The sequence below is a fragment of the Lynx canadensis genome, chromosome A1 (assembly GCF_007474595.2).
Source record: "Lynx canadensis isolate LIC74 chromosome A1, mLynCan4.pri.v2, whole genome shotgun sequence".
Classification (NCBI taxonomy): domain Eukaryota; kingdom Metazoa; phylum Chordata; class Mammalia; order Carnivora; family Felidae; genus Lynx; species Lynx canadensis.
The window spans coordinates 207,193,718-207,207,128 of NC_044303.2; the positions used below are offsets into that span (position 1 = coordinate 207,193,718).

A 13,411-nucleotide genomic window follows, 5' to 3' on the forward strand; every position below is an offset into this window, starting at 1 on the left:
AGAGGAAAAACATAACAAAGAAATTTCAAAAATAAAAGAGACTAGAAGAAACAATAACATAACATTGAAAGTAATGACCAGGTTTTCCAAAAAATAAACAAAATTGGTAATGTTTTAAACTACATTAACTAAGGAAAAAAAGAGAGAAAACTCAAAAATCAAAATGAGAAATGGAAGAGAAAACAATACAATAGATAACCACAGTGATAGTGTGGTAACAGGTAACAATAAACAATTATATACTAACAAATCAGATAACTTAGAAAAAAACACAGACAATTCCTAAAAATGCACAAGTTACCAACATTGAGTCATGAATCTTGTATCCAAGAAATAGGAAATCTTCTTAGACCAATAACAAGAAGGAAAGTTGAATTAGGAATAAAAAAAATATCTAATACAGAAAAGACCAAAACCATTCATAAATGGTTTCATTGATGAATTGTACAAAACATTAAAAAAAATTATTGACAGTCTTTATCAAAATCTTATAAATAATGAAATAGAGGGAACATATTTAAAATCATTCCTTCAGGCTAGTAGTATCCTGATCAAAGCAGGATGAAAACAAGAACAAAAAAGTCTGGTTTGTCTAGTGTAAGTATTGCCACTATGACTTTCTTTTGACATCCATTTGCATAATAAATTTCACTTTAAATTTGCAGGTGTCTTTTGGTCTGAAAGGAGTCTCTTGTAGGCAGCATATAGATGGGTCTTGTTTTTTATCCATTCTGATACCCTATGTCTTTTGATTGGAATGTTTAGTCCATTTACATTCAAAGTAATTATTAATAGATATGTATTTATTGCCATTTTATTACTTGTTTTGTCATTGTTTCTGGGGATTTTCTCCTGATCCTTTCTTATTTTTGTCTCCCCTTTGCCCTAGAAGAGTCCCCTTTAATATTCCTTGTAGGGCTGGTTTAGCGTTCACGAACTCCTTTAGTTTTTGTTTGTCTGGGGAACTCTATCTTTCCTTCTATTCTGAGTGATAGTCTTGCTGGGTAGAGCATTCTTGGCTGCAGATTTTTCCCATTCAGCACTTTGAATATATTATGCCACTTCTTCTGGCTTGCCAAGTTTCTGTTGAGAAATCTCCAGCTAGCCTTATGGGTTTTTCCTTGTAAGTTAAGGACTTCTTTTGTCTTACCGCTTTTAAGATTATTCCTTTATCACTATATGTTGCAAACTTAATTATAATATGTCTTGGTGTTGGCCTGCTTTTGTTGATTTTAGTGGGAGTTCTCTGTGCCTCCTGGATCTGGATGTCTGTTTCCTTCCCCAGATTATGGAAACTTTCTGCTATTATTTTTTGAAGTATATTTTCTGCTCCCTTTTCTCTCTCTTCTGGGATCCCTGTAATATGAATGTTACTATGTTTGATGGAGTCACTGAATTCCCTAAGTCTATCCTCTTATTCCATAATACTTCTTTCTCTTTTTTTCAGCTTCATTATTTTCCATTACTTTGTGTTCTATATCACTAATTCATTGTTCTGCTTCTTCCAACCTGCTGTTCATTGCATCAAACCTGTTTCCAATCTCATTTGTTGTATTCTTCATCTCTGACTGATTATTTTTTAACTCTTTTATCTCTGTGGTAAGGGTCTCTTTGATGTCTTCCATTCTTTTCTCAAGCCCAGTGAGTATTCTTATGATTGTTGCTTTAAATTTTTCATCAGGCATGTTATTTATACCTATTTTGCTTATATCTCTGGCTGTGGCCTTATCTTCTTTCATTTGGGATAAATTCCTCTGTCTTGGCATTTTATCTGAGTCTCTGCCTTCGTCTGTGTGCTATAAAAGCCAAAAATGTCTCCTGCTCCTGAAAGTAATGGTCTTATGAAGAAGAGGTGCTGTAGTGCCCAAGGCCTGGCACTTCAAGGAGTGTCTCCAGGGTGTGCTGCGTGTGCTATGCTGTTGTCTGTGCTGCTCTATCCTTCAGGCCAGTCATCTGCAGAGGCTCACCTTGCCTGCTGTGGACAGTGTTTGGTCCCAGGCATGATGTAGCAACTTTTAACCAGGTGTGCTCTGGTCTGCTTGTGAAATGAGAACTGACACCAACTCCACCCGAACTGAGACTCTGCAGAACTCTCTGGTCAGGAGATATGGTGTGAGCAGGGGTTTGTGCTGGTCTTCTGGGGAGTGGGAGGTGCTGCATTGGGACTGAAGCAAGCATGACTGAGAAGGGCAGTTCCACTGAAGTGCAGGAGAAGTAGGGCTTGATGTTAAGCAAGTTAGACAGCCAGTGTTGGTGCTGTGCTGCTTCCCACATAAACACAGGTGGCTCTGTGTTTATGCTAAGGGGTGGGGGAAGGAAGTGCTGCTGGCCAGCTCCTTTGTTCTTGGAGAGGAGTCTCCAAGAATGCTGCCTCTCCGGGGTGCACTCAGAGAAGAGTGAATAATCTCCTTGTGTGCCACAGGCCCTCTTCAGATCACTGTTTCCACACTGTCTGTCCTTGGGTTCTTTGCCTTCCTTCTCTCCAGGAGCTGGGCAGTGTCCTCCAGGCTCTATCACAGCCAAACCTGCTGACCTTTAAAACTCTAGACTTTAAGCCCCACTAGTTGCAAGAACTTACAAAATTCAGCCCTCTTCTTTTCCAAACCAGTGGCTTTAGGGAAGTGTTCTGTTTGTGCATTCTCCTGTATACTCCTCCCTCTCTCTCTCTCGCTTGCCCTTCTCCATAACCACAGCTCCCTCCCCTCCTCAGCAGCCACAATCTGTTTCTCCCCTAAACCATGTCCCTGCACTTGCTACTTTCTTTGATGTGGCCTCTTCTCTCCCTTTAGTTGTGAAATTTGTTCTGTCAGTCCTCAGGCTGATTTCTGGGGGGTATTTAGGATGATTTGATAGTTAGCTAGATGTATTTATGGGATGAATAAATAGGGTCCTCCTACTCTGCCATCATCTTGGGGATTCCAACTTTGTTTCTTAGGGGCTGTTTGATCCTGACTGATCACCTAATTTCATTGATCTCAGTTTCCTAATCCATGAAATGGGAAAAGTAGTACGTAATATGTGGCAAGTACTAACTACTGGGCCCAATTCATTATGGGTGCTCAATAAATTGTACTGATAATAATGATCATTTTTATTAATATAACATGAGAAAAAGATGAAGAAGTTAAACCCAATCACCAATCAACAATGGATTTTTTTTTTTTTTTCTGAGTTGAGCCTTGCATTGGTTTCATCATCTAAAACTTTTGGTTCTAATAGGTTAATTGGTTACTCCTTTAAGAAAACCACTACAGTATTTGTATTTTGAGAGATATTCTGTAGGCATTACAACAATTTAACCCAAAGAATGGGTTTAGTAGGAATTTCAAGAATAGAGTTAGGCTGGTGGAGAAAGATTTAGGGAGTATGACCTACTCTGGACTTTTATATGAGGACAGTTTACATAACAAACAGCCAGTGGCAGTTTACATTATTCAGAGTTTAAGAGTTTGGTGTGTGATATGGGGATTAATGCAGTGGACAGGAAAGGGCATAGTGCATTATAAGTCAATTGTTGCTACATTAAGATAAAGGATGACAATATTAGTCCTTTGTTGACGTATAAAATGGGCTTTTCTGCCTCTATTATTGCACCTCATAGTTTCCAGACTTATGCTATGACTATGCCAAAAAGAATGCAAAAAAAAATTATATGAATATTTCAGACACAATTTGATTGCCCTAGTATACTTATTTTTTAATTACTGAAATAATTCATATTTATTCTAAAAAAATCTTAGCAATTCAGAAGTTTATAGAATAAAAATCGAATATTCTTAACCTTAAAGAAGTTTTAACTCTGAAAGTTTTTTGAAAAAATATTTCATCAGGGCACCTGGGCGGCTCAGTCGGTTAAGCGGCTGACTCTTGATCTTGGCTCAGGTCATGATCTCACGGTTCGTGGGTTTGAGCCCCACATCAGGCTCCGCACCGACAGTGTGGAGCCTGCTTAGAATTCTTTCTCTTTCCCTCTCTCTCTGCCCCTCCCCCCCCAAATAAATAAATAAAATTTTAAAAAAAGAAAAAGTATTTCATCAACATTTCAGTTTTCATTGTCATTTGAAACATGATGAGGGGCCCGGTTGTATTCTGGTAGAGGTTTACAAACTGTAAGCATTTTATGTGAGCACACTGTAGCCTCTTTTATTCACAGTTTCTTTCAGGATGACTCCTAGGCATAGTGGCAAGACAAGAACACAAGCTTCTGGCCTGGGTGCCTCCATACAGGTATTAGGGGTTTGTCACACATGAATGCATGGCAGAGAGATATAAAATTTCCCTTTAGGAATAACCAACCTTATAACCACTGATTAAAAAAATACACCTGACTCAGTTGGTTAAGCTTCTGACCCTTGATTTCAGCTCAGGTCATGATCTCATGGTTCATGAGACCGAGCCGTGCATCAGGCTCCATGCTGACAGTGCAGAGCCTGCTTGGAATTCTGTCTCTCCCCCCCTCTCTCTCTGCCCCTCCTTGACTCATGCTCGCTCTCTCTCTCTCAAAATAAATGAACTTAAAAAAAATACTCCTGTAGAATAAGCCTATGGTCACCGTGTAATGTGTTTTGTTGGTGGGAGGAGTGCAGGAGAGGGTCTTATGGTTTCAGTGTCAAAAGGATGACATTAGGCTTTCAAAATGGAGTTTCTGTCTGAGGTTCCATTTCTAGACTTATCAGTATGGAGAAGTAGCAAGACTTCTAGGACATAGTGTTGATCATTGCTGAATCCTCTGCGGAAATTATTATTGCTAAAAAGCCTTTATAAAAGACCTGTTAAAATTCTTGGTTTCTGACCAGCAGGAGCTTGCAAGTTCTGTTTGGATGGCAGCAGATATTGGGGACATATGTATAGCTGAGAAAGTATTGAACGAATTTATGGATATGCCATTGTATATGGGAAGGAGTAAGTCTGTGCTGGAGGGTGGAATAACTGATAATAATTTAGGAACTTCATTTAAAAAATTCTCTTATTTGTTACCCATTCCTTCTTTGTTCAGAGAAAAGATGAGGCCAGCTTTTAGGAATGTGTTTCAGTCATCAACTGCAGCATAACAAACCATTCTGAAACTTAATGGCTTAAAATAAGAATAGCTGTCTGTGGACTGAACTCAATTCAGTGGTTCTTCTCCTGGTCTCATCTGGGGTTATGCAGCTTCAGTTATCTGGAGCTGATCTACGGCTGGAAGTCCAAAGTGGCTTTACTCATATGTCTGGTACCTCAGCTGAGATGTCTGGACCAGATAGGGACTGGCTGGGAATCAATTTCTCTCTCTACACAGTGTCTGCAGCAGAATAGCTGGACCTCTTTGCATTGGTTTAAGGCTCCAAAGAGGATGAAAGCAGAAGAAGCTTCCATACCTCTTATGGCCTAGGCTAGAACTGGCAAAATGTCACTTTCCCCAAATTCCCTTGATTAGAGAGAGTTACAAGACCAGCCTGGATTCCATGTCAAAGGGAAAGGAGACTAATTTCTTGATGAGAGGAAAGCCAAGACTTTAGGTCATCTTCAGTTCACTAATATACAAGATGTACAATAATAATGTCTAAAAATTGCCATTAAACTTTTTGATTGAAGGGCAGCTATCAGATATGACGTGTTTACAACAACACAAATGGTCTAATTTCAAGGGCCTTAAAAGGTCAATTTGCCAACTAGTGGGGCCCAAGGTTTAAGATTTTTTTTTTGACCAGAGTCACTCATAAATTTTACAACATTAGAGTTAGGAGAGAATATGAAGCTTACCTAGCCCAACTGAATGTCTTTTGATAAAAAACAAGATTAGACACATTAATCTGTGGCACATCAGTGTAGCATATGGGCTAGCTAATTTGTTTATATGACTAATTCACTGTGACTTCGATTAAGGACAGGATCTAAGGAGATTGAACATAGGACAAACACATTTTACATGGAAGAGAAAAGGTAGGAAGATGTTAAGAGTATGGGGTGTATCCTTACCCCAGTAAGGCCCTAGGAATGGAGATGTGCATGATAGTCCTAGATAGCACGAAGTACTTAGAATGGAGGAGGGATCAGAAAATCTGTCAGATGTATTTTACTAAGCTTACAATTTTGCTCCAAGGAGGAACTCTAAAGTGATTTACTACAACCCTCTTCCCATTAGTCAGAGAGAAGACTTCTTGGAAGAAGTGTTTCAACATCATTGGAAATGAGAAGCAGCTTTCTCATGAACTGCTTGGTTAGTATAGAGAAATGCATAATTTTCCTCCCAGAGATTGTCATTTTTTCATATCCTTGTATGAGCTCAAGGTTTATCGAAAGCTAAATCTTGGCTGATTCTCATTTTTGTCTTTTTATAGTTCCTCTTCCTTATCTTCTTTTTTATTTTATTTTATTTTTTTAAATTTTTTTTTTTTCCAACGTTTATTTATTTTTGGGACAGAGAGAGACAGAGCATGAACGGGGAAGGGGCAGAGAGAGAGGGAGACACAGAATCGGAAGCAGGCTCCAGGCTCTGAGCCATCAGCCCAGAGCCTGATGCGGGGCTCGAACTCACGGACCGTGAGATCGTGACCTGGCTGAAGTCGGACGCTTAACCGACTGCGCCACCCAGGCGCCCCATCCTCTTCCTTATCTTCTTAGAGGAGGAGGGTGTTCAATCAAGTGACCTGGGATTGTGTTGCTCGCTGGCCTGCTCTGATATTTTCAGAACATATGTTTCTGGTGTGGGCTAATATCCTAAAGTGTGTGTTTATCCAAATAGAGCTAAGTGAAGCCCGGCCTGCCGGCCTTTGCCCCTGCGCTTATTGAAACACATTTCCATTTCATTTTGTAGTTTTCCTTGCTAGTTGGGCTTAGCAGCTTAGGTCTTCTCATTTTCTCAAAATACGGGGATGCTTTGAGGTGTCAACATGCCTCAACATGTTCTCAAGGAAGCTTTAAGAGGACCTTTACAGTGAAACTGATACATCTCAGCTGGAAAAGGACAACTCTGTAAAAGAGAAAAATGACAGGCAAGGGATTTCCCCCTGACAGTGGTAAGCCAGTGATTCCCTCCATCCCCCTTTCCCGCCCCTGAGCTGGCTGATGGCATTGCTATTTCCTCTTCCCAGCTTCTGGCCTCTGTTTCCTCACTGACCAGCCCTGTGTCCATAACAGGAGCTGTTCCCGTCTGCACTTTCTGAAAGGGGTAGAACTCCTTTTTGTAACACTTGTGAGGTTCTTTTTGGGTCTGAGTAGGTTTGTTTTTTTTTTTTTTCTCGTCAGTATACAAGCACTGCGATTCCCGAACTCTTTCAGAGAGAATCTGTGCATGTAGTGGTGTATAAAAAAAACCTGATTCAATAAAATATTTTTTTCTTAGACACAGAATAATTTCATATGATTCTGAAGTACTTAAAATGTCTTAGTATTTTGGAACAAAATACTCAGGTCCTAGCCTGTTTCTCAACATGAAAGATTTATGGAACTTGGAACTAATTCATACCTCTAGGTTCTGCTTAACTTGGTGCCCTTATGATTGAATTAACTAAAATACTATTTAATGAGTTGAAAAGACAGACTTCCTGGTCCCACATGTACTATTTACAAAACCTTTAGATATCTTTCTTTAAAAAGCTTAAACAGAAATTCTTTCTTTTAAATTACAAAACATTTTTTGTAGCACCTGGGTGGCTCACGGTGATCTCGCGGTTCCTGAGTTTGAGCCCTGCATCAGACTGTCTGCTCTCAGCGCAGAGCCTGCTTCAGATCCTCTGTCTCCCTCTTTCTGCCCCACTCTCTCTCTCTCTCTCTCTCTCAAAAATAAATAAACATTTAAAAATTAAATAAATAAAATTAAATTAAAACTTTTTTTAGAGAGAGAGAGAGCATGCCTGAGCAGGGGAGGGAGGAGGGGAAGAGAGAGAGAATCTTAAGCAGGCAGCACACTCAGTGAGGAGCCTGGCACGGGGCTCCATCCAACGACCCTGGGATCATCAAGACCCCAGCTGAAATCAAGAGTCAGATGTTTAACCGACTGAGCCACCCAGGTCCCCTAAACAGAAATTCTATGCAATTAATTCTGTGCAATTAATTTATAGGACTCTTGATTGATCAGGAAAGCTGGCCACTGTTGATGTGTGCCTCTGCTGGAGTATGATTTTTCTTTTGAAACTTCATTAAAGTATAGCAGGGGTAAATCAGTGTCTATTGATTCAAAATTTTGTTTTCTCATTTGTTCTGCTGACCTGATGTGATGGCTTCTTGACTCATTTAGCAGTATTAGAAAGACACCTGTGGCTGGAAAGGTCCCTGGCTGTTTGGAGTGCTTACACATTTGTCCTTCTGTCTTTACTCTCCCTTTTCCTGTGTGATTCCTGAAGGACAGGTTTTCTCGGAGACTTTCTAATCTGGTCAATATCAGAATATCTAGGTGGTTATCAGAAAAACAGTGTCTTAGGAGTCTGAGGCTGAGAGAGACGTCAGTGAGTCTAAGACAATTTAGCTGAAGGGGGAAACATCTGCCAAAGTCTGCCTTTCAGGTTCCTTGGGAATCTGTGCTAGCATGGGCCTGCTGAGAGTGTTTTCTGATGTTGCTTCACTTGCAGGAACCTATATAAGGCTTGGAAGGCAGGTGGGTGTGGCATTCATAAAATGACTGGGACCTCCCACACCTTTCCATGAGGGGAAACTGAGAGAAGAGGTAACCCCCACCTTGGCCTGCAGACCCAGAGTTTCTGCCCCATGTTAGCAGAAATCAGATTTCAGACAGCAGCCATCTTCCCATGGTTATGGAGTCTCTTGAAACAGGCTACAACAAGAAGAGAACAAGCTGTCAACCAATTTTGTGCAAAGTTTAGCCTCAGAGAAAAAGAACAATTTTGTCTGAAGGCATTTCTGGGACTGATCACAGGCTGAGGGGTTCTGAGGGCCATGCAACTCCTGACTTGGAATAGCTTGTTAGCTTCTGGGTGGTGGTTTGCAGAAGAGGGTGGGTGGTAAGGAGATATGCGATCAATCCTGTAATCAGAGGGCCTAGCTGAAGATACAGATAGGAGAGGAGGAAGGAGAAAGATTTGGGTTACAGAGGTTTTCCAAGGGAGTAGAAGTAGAAGGGATTGGGAGACCAAAGACAGATCCTTGAGGGACTCCTGTCCCTAATGGCCTCTTTGTCAATCCACCTAGTAAGGTGTTATCTCCATAGGACAATCTGTAGAACAGTCTTCCCTTTTTTCAAAGTCATGAGACACATCTAGGTTTCTGGCATGCAGCATATTTTATTTCTTCTTGGAGATTTATTTTTTTGAGTAAACTCCTCAAAAGAATTAGCTGTATTGCCACCTCAACTCCTCATTTCCCAGCCTCTTTTGAACTCACTTCAGTTGGGCTTTCTTCCTTTCCATGCAGGTGAACTCCTATCAAGATCTCTAGAGTGCTCCAAACACCCACCCCAACCTCATCATCTACCAGTCTCCCCTCCATCCCACATTGGCCTTACTGTTCTTTCAATACCTGAAGAAATCTTGCACCCCAGGACTTTGTACTTGCTCTTTTCTCCTCTGGAATGTTCCTATTCTAGCTAGACTCAGTTTCATGTTTCATTCTGTTTCTCAGAGAGGCTTCCAAGATTACTCTGTCTTTTCTCTGTTTCCATGTCTTGCATTCTTCATATTATTGCTCATGACATGACAATGTCTACAATATTAGAAGTTAAGCTTCATGAAGGCAGGTACTTTGCCATTTGCTGCTTTGTCCTCAGAATCTAGAACAGAGCCTGGGACATAGTTGGTGCTGCTTCATGGATGACAAACCTGGATCAACCAGCTACAGTACCATATGGCATTCACATAGCTCTCAGGATGAGACGGCTTTTTTTCTAATTCTCTTCTTCACGTAAAAAACTGCAGAAAGGCAGAGAACTATCAGACTTGGCATATGATGGCTGCAGCAGAAAATGCAAACACAAACGAACGAACAAAAGAACAACAACAACAGCCCACAACGACCCAGTAAAACTCAGGCTCCTATTGAAAAACAATTCAGTTCAGCTAAATATTGACCATGTGTTTTGATGTAAGAAGTATGATAAGGCATTTGTTTTCATCTAGACTTAAACACAGAATTGTTGCACACTGTGTATAGGTATTTAAATTTTATTTTTACTTTTTATACTTTTTCTGGTTTTATCTTAGTTTTGTCTTCAAGTGTACAGAATTGGACAAACCTCAGTCAATGTCTCATGATACAGTTTTATCATTGGCCTATGTATAGCCTGCATCTATCTATCTATCTATCTATCTATCGTCTCATTAATAATGTAATCATTCATGAACCCATCACTAAAAAGAAGAGCTAATTCTTGTTAATAACTTACATCAAATTATATGGTTCCCCTCACCCTAGCCACCCCTTGCCTTTCACTTCCTGAAGAAGCATCACCCTTAACGCTGTGGTTTTCTTTTACTTGCTTTCTCACTTCTTTTAATATAGCTTTATTGCATCGATAGCTAAGATTTACCCATATTGGTGCGTATTGCTGTAGTTATTCCATGTTGACTTTAGGATAGCGTTTCATTGTATGGATAGACCACAGGGGTTTCCATCCGTTCTCCTGTTGATGGGCTTTTTAGTTATTCCTAGGTTTTGGCTTTTCTACTGCTTTAGCCATTCTTGAGCGGGTCTCTTGGAGTAATAGCATAAGGGTTTCTTTTGGGTCTATACGTAGGAGTGAAAAAGAATATGTGAATATTCAACTACGTGAGATAGTGCCAAATTATTTTCCAAAGTGATTGAGCCAATTTACACTTTCTTCAACAGTGAATAAAAGATTCTGTGGATCCACATCCTCTCCAGCACTTGGCTTGGTCAGACTTTTTTTTTTTTTTTTTTTTCTTTTCCCAATTCAGTGGGTTTAAGGTGGTATCTCTTGTGGTCTTTCCCTGATTACTAATGACGTTGAGCAGCTCTTCATATTGTTATTGACTATATTTGGTATATCCAGTGAAATACCTGCTTATGTTTGTTTTTCTACTAAGAATTTTAATTCCTTTTCTGTTTGCAAAAAAAGCCTTTGTTATAAGAAAGCAAAAAAAGCCTTTGTTATAAGCCAATCTAACTTAACATTAGTCATGCAAAACTTTTAGGTTCTTTCTTTTTGGCACATTTCAATAATTGCAAAAGGTATTTGAGGTGGTGATGGTTGACTTCACAACCTCACTACCAGGTTATAATGAATACTAAGATATGTGTATATCTCAGACGAAGTTCTCCTGTATATTCAAATGCATATTCAACAAACATTCATTAACAATTCATTAGCAGGCACAGAACCATTCACAGGTTTGATCTGTAGCCTCCTTGAAACCTCTGTAATCTGTTCTTTCAGAGCATCAGAGTACATATTGTCATGCTTTAGTGTCTTCTAGTCAGTCAGATCAATGGCTGGATATCAGATGTATTAGGAATTAGGTTCCATCCCTTAAGGGGACAAGATATTCATATTCCTTGTGTGTGAAAGTGTGGACAGATTTTTAACAATGCTAGACAATTCACATTCTTTGAATGCTTTTAATTGTACCAATGGGAGAACATTTATAGCTTGCATTGTGCAAATAAATAACTCGCTAGTTTCACCAGTACCATCCATTTTAACATAATATGCTACTTAACAAACAATCAGTTGTCAATCAAGATATGGAGAGTAGAGAGACTTAGAATAATCACCCCTGGAAAGTGACCCTTCCTGATTTAATGCTAGCTGGCATCCCTGGACTATGCATTCTTGAAAGAATGTTGCTGAATACCCTGAGAATTAAAGTTTGAGCTAATCAGTACTTATATAATATCACAATATTGATACAGAAATATTTTAAGTAAAGTAATAGTCACTGTATTCTCTCTTGGTATAAGGGAGAGAATGTGGATCAAATATCCCTTTATTTGAATCCCACCTCTGCCTTTTATGTCTCTGTGACCTTGGGCAGGTTACTGAACTTGTCTAGGCCTCAGTTTTATTGTCTATTAAGTGGGGATATATATTAACAATTACATTGTAGGGTTCTTATAAGAATTAAAGGTGTCTAAAAAAAGAAATAAAGGGGCACCTGGGTGGCTTAGTCAGTTAAACGTCTGACTTCAGCTTAGGTCATGACTTCACGGTTCGGTTTGTGGGTTCGAGCCCCACATCGAGCTCTGTGCTGATATGATAGCTCAGAGCCTGGAGTCTGCTTTAGATTCTGGGTCTCCCTCTCTCTCTGCCCCTCCCCCACTCATGCTCTGTCTCTCTCCTTCAAAAAGTAAAAATAAAACATTAAAAAAAATTTTTTTTTAAATAATTGAAGGGGTCTAGCACAGTGCTTGACCATACATATACATATATATCCCACAGATTTGCTTCTAAGCCCTGGACAGTTTTCAAGAATCAAGTACTTCTTAAAAAAAAAAGATACCATGATTTTTATGGAAGAGAATTACAGAATCTGAAGGTTGGAATGAACCTTCTAGATCACTGATTGAAGATTTCCAAAACTATCTATGTGTCAGTATAACTTGAAGAACTTTGGAACATGCACTTTCCCAAACTCTAATGCCAGAAGGTACTGATTTATTGGGTCTAGAGTGGAGAGAAGGAGGTCTAATCTTTTTTTTTTTTTTTAATTTTTTTTTTTTTCAACGTTTATTTATTTTTTTTGGGACAGAGAGAGACAGAGCATGAACGGGGTAGGGGCAGAGAGAGAGGGAGACACAGAATCGGAAACAGGCTCCAGGCTCCGAGCCATCAGCCCCGAGCCCGACGCGGGGCTCGAACTCACGGACCGCGAGATCGTGACCTGGCTGAAGTCGGGCGCTTAACCGACTGCGCCACCCAGGCGCCCCCCTGGAGGTCTAATCTTTAAAAAGTTCCATTGATAATGATGGATACGTGTCATTACACATTTGTCAAAACCCACAGAGAGTACAGTACTGCGGGTTAACTCTATGCGTTGAACTATGGACTTCAGGTGACAGTGATGTTTCAATGTAGGTTCAGTGACTGTAACAAATGTACCAATGTGGTTCAAATTGTTAACAGTAGGGCAGGCTTTGTATATGAGGAGACAAGGAGTATATGGATATTTTCTGTACTTACTGCTCAGTTTTGTGGTGAGCAGTGAATAAAGTCTATTAAAAATAGTTCTGTGGGGCGCCTGGGTGGCGCAGTCGGTTAAGCATCCGACTTCAGCCAGGTCACGATCTCGCGGTCCGTGAGTTCGAGCCCCGCGTCCGGCTCTGGGCTGATGGCTCGGAGCCTGGAGCCTGTTTCCGATTCTGTGTCTCCCTCTCTCTCTGCCCCTCCCCCATTCATGCTCTGTCTCTCTCTGTCCCAAAAATGAATAAACGTTGAAAAAAAAAAAAAAAAGACCAAGGTTGCTTGGTATTCTAAAAAAAAAAAAAAAAAAAAAAAAATAGTTCTGTTGAGGATTCAGATAAA

General features: G+C 40.0%; 1 pseudogene; it reads left to right on the forward strand.

Annotated features, from left to right (window-relative positions):
• Positions 1 to 1,811: 1,811 nt before the first annotated feature.
• The window catches only part of LOC115522926, a 41,289-nt pseudogene continuing 29,689 nt past the window's right edge, over positions 1,812 to 13,411 (forward strand).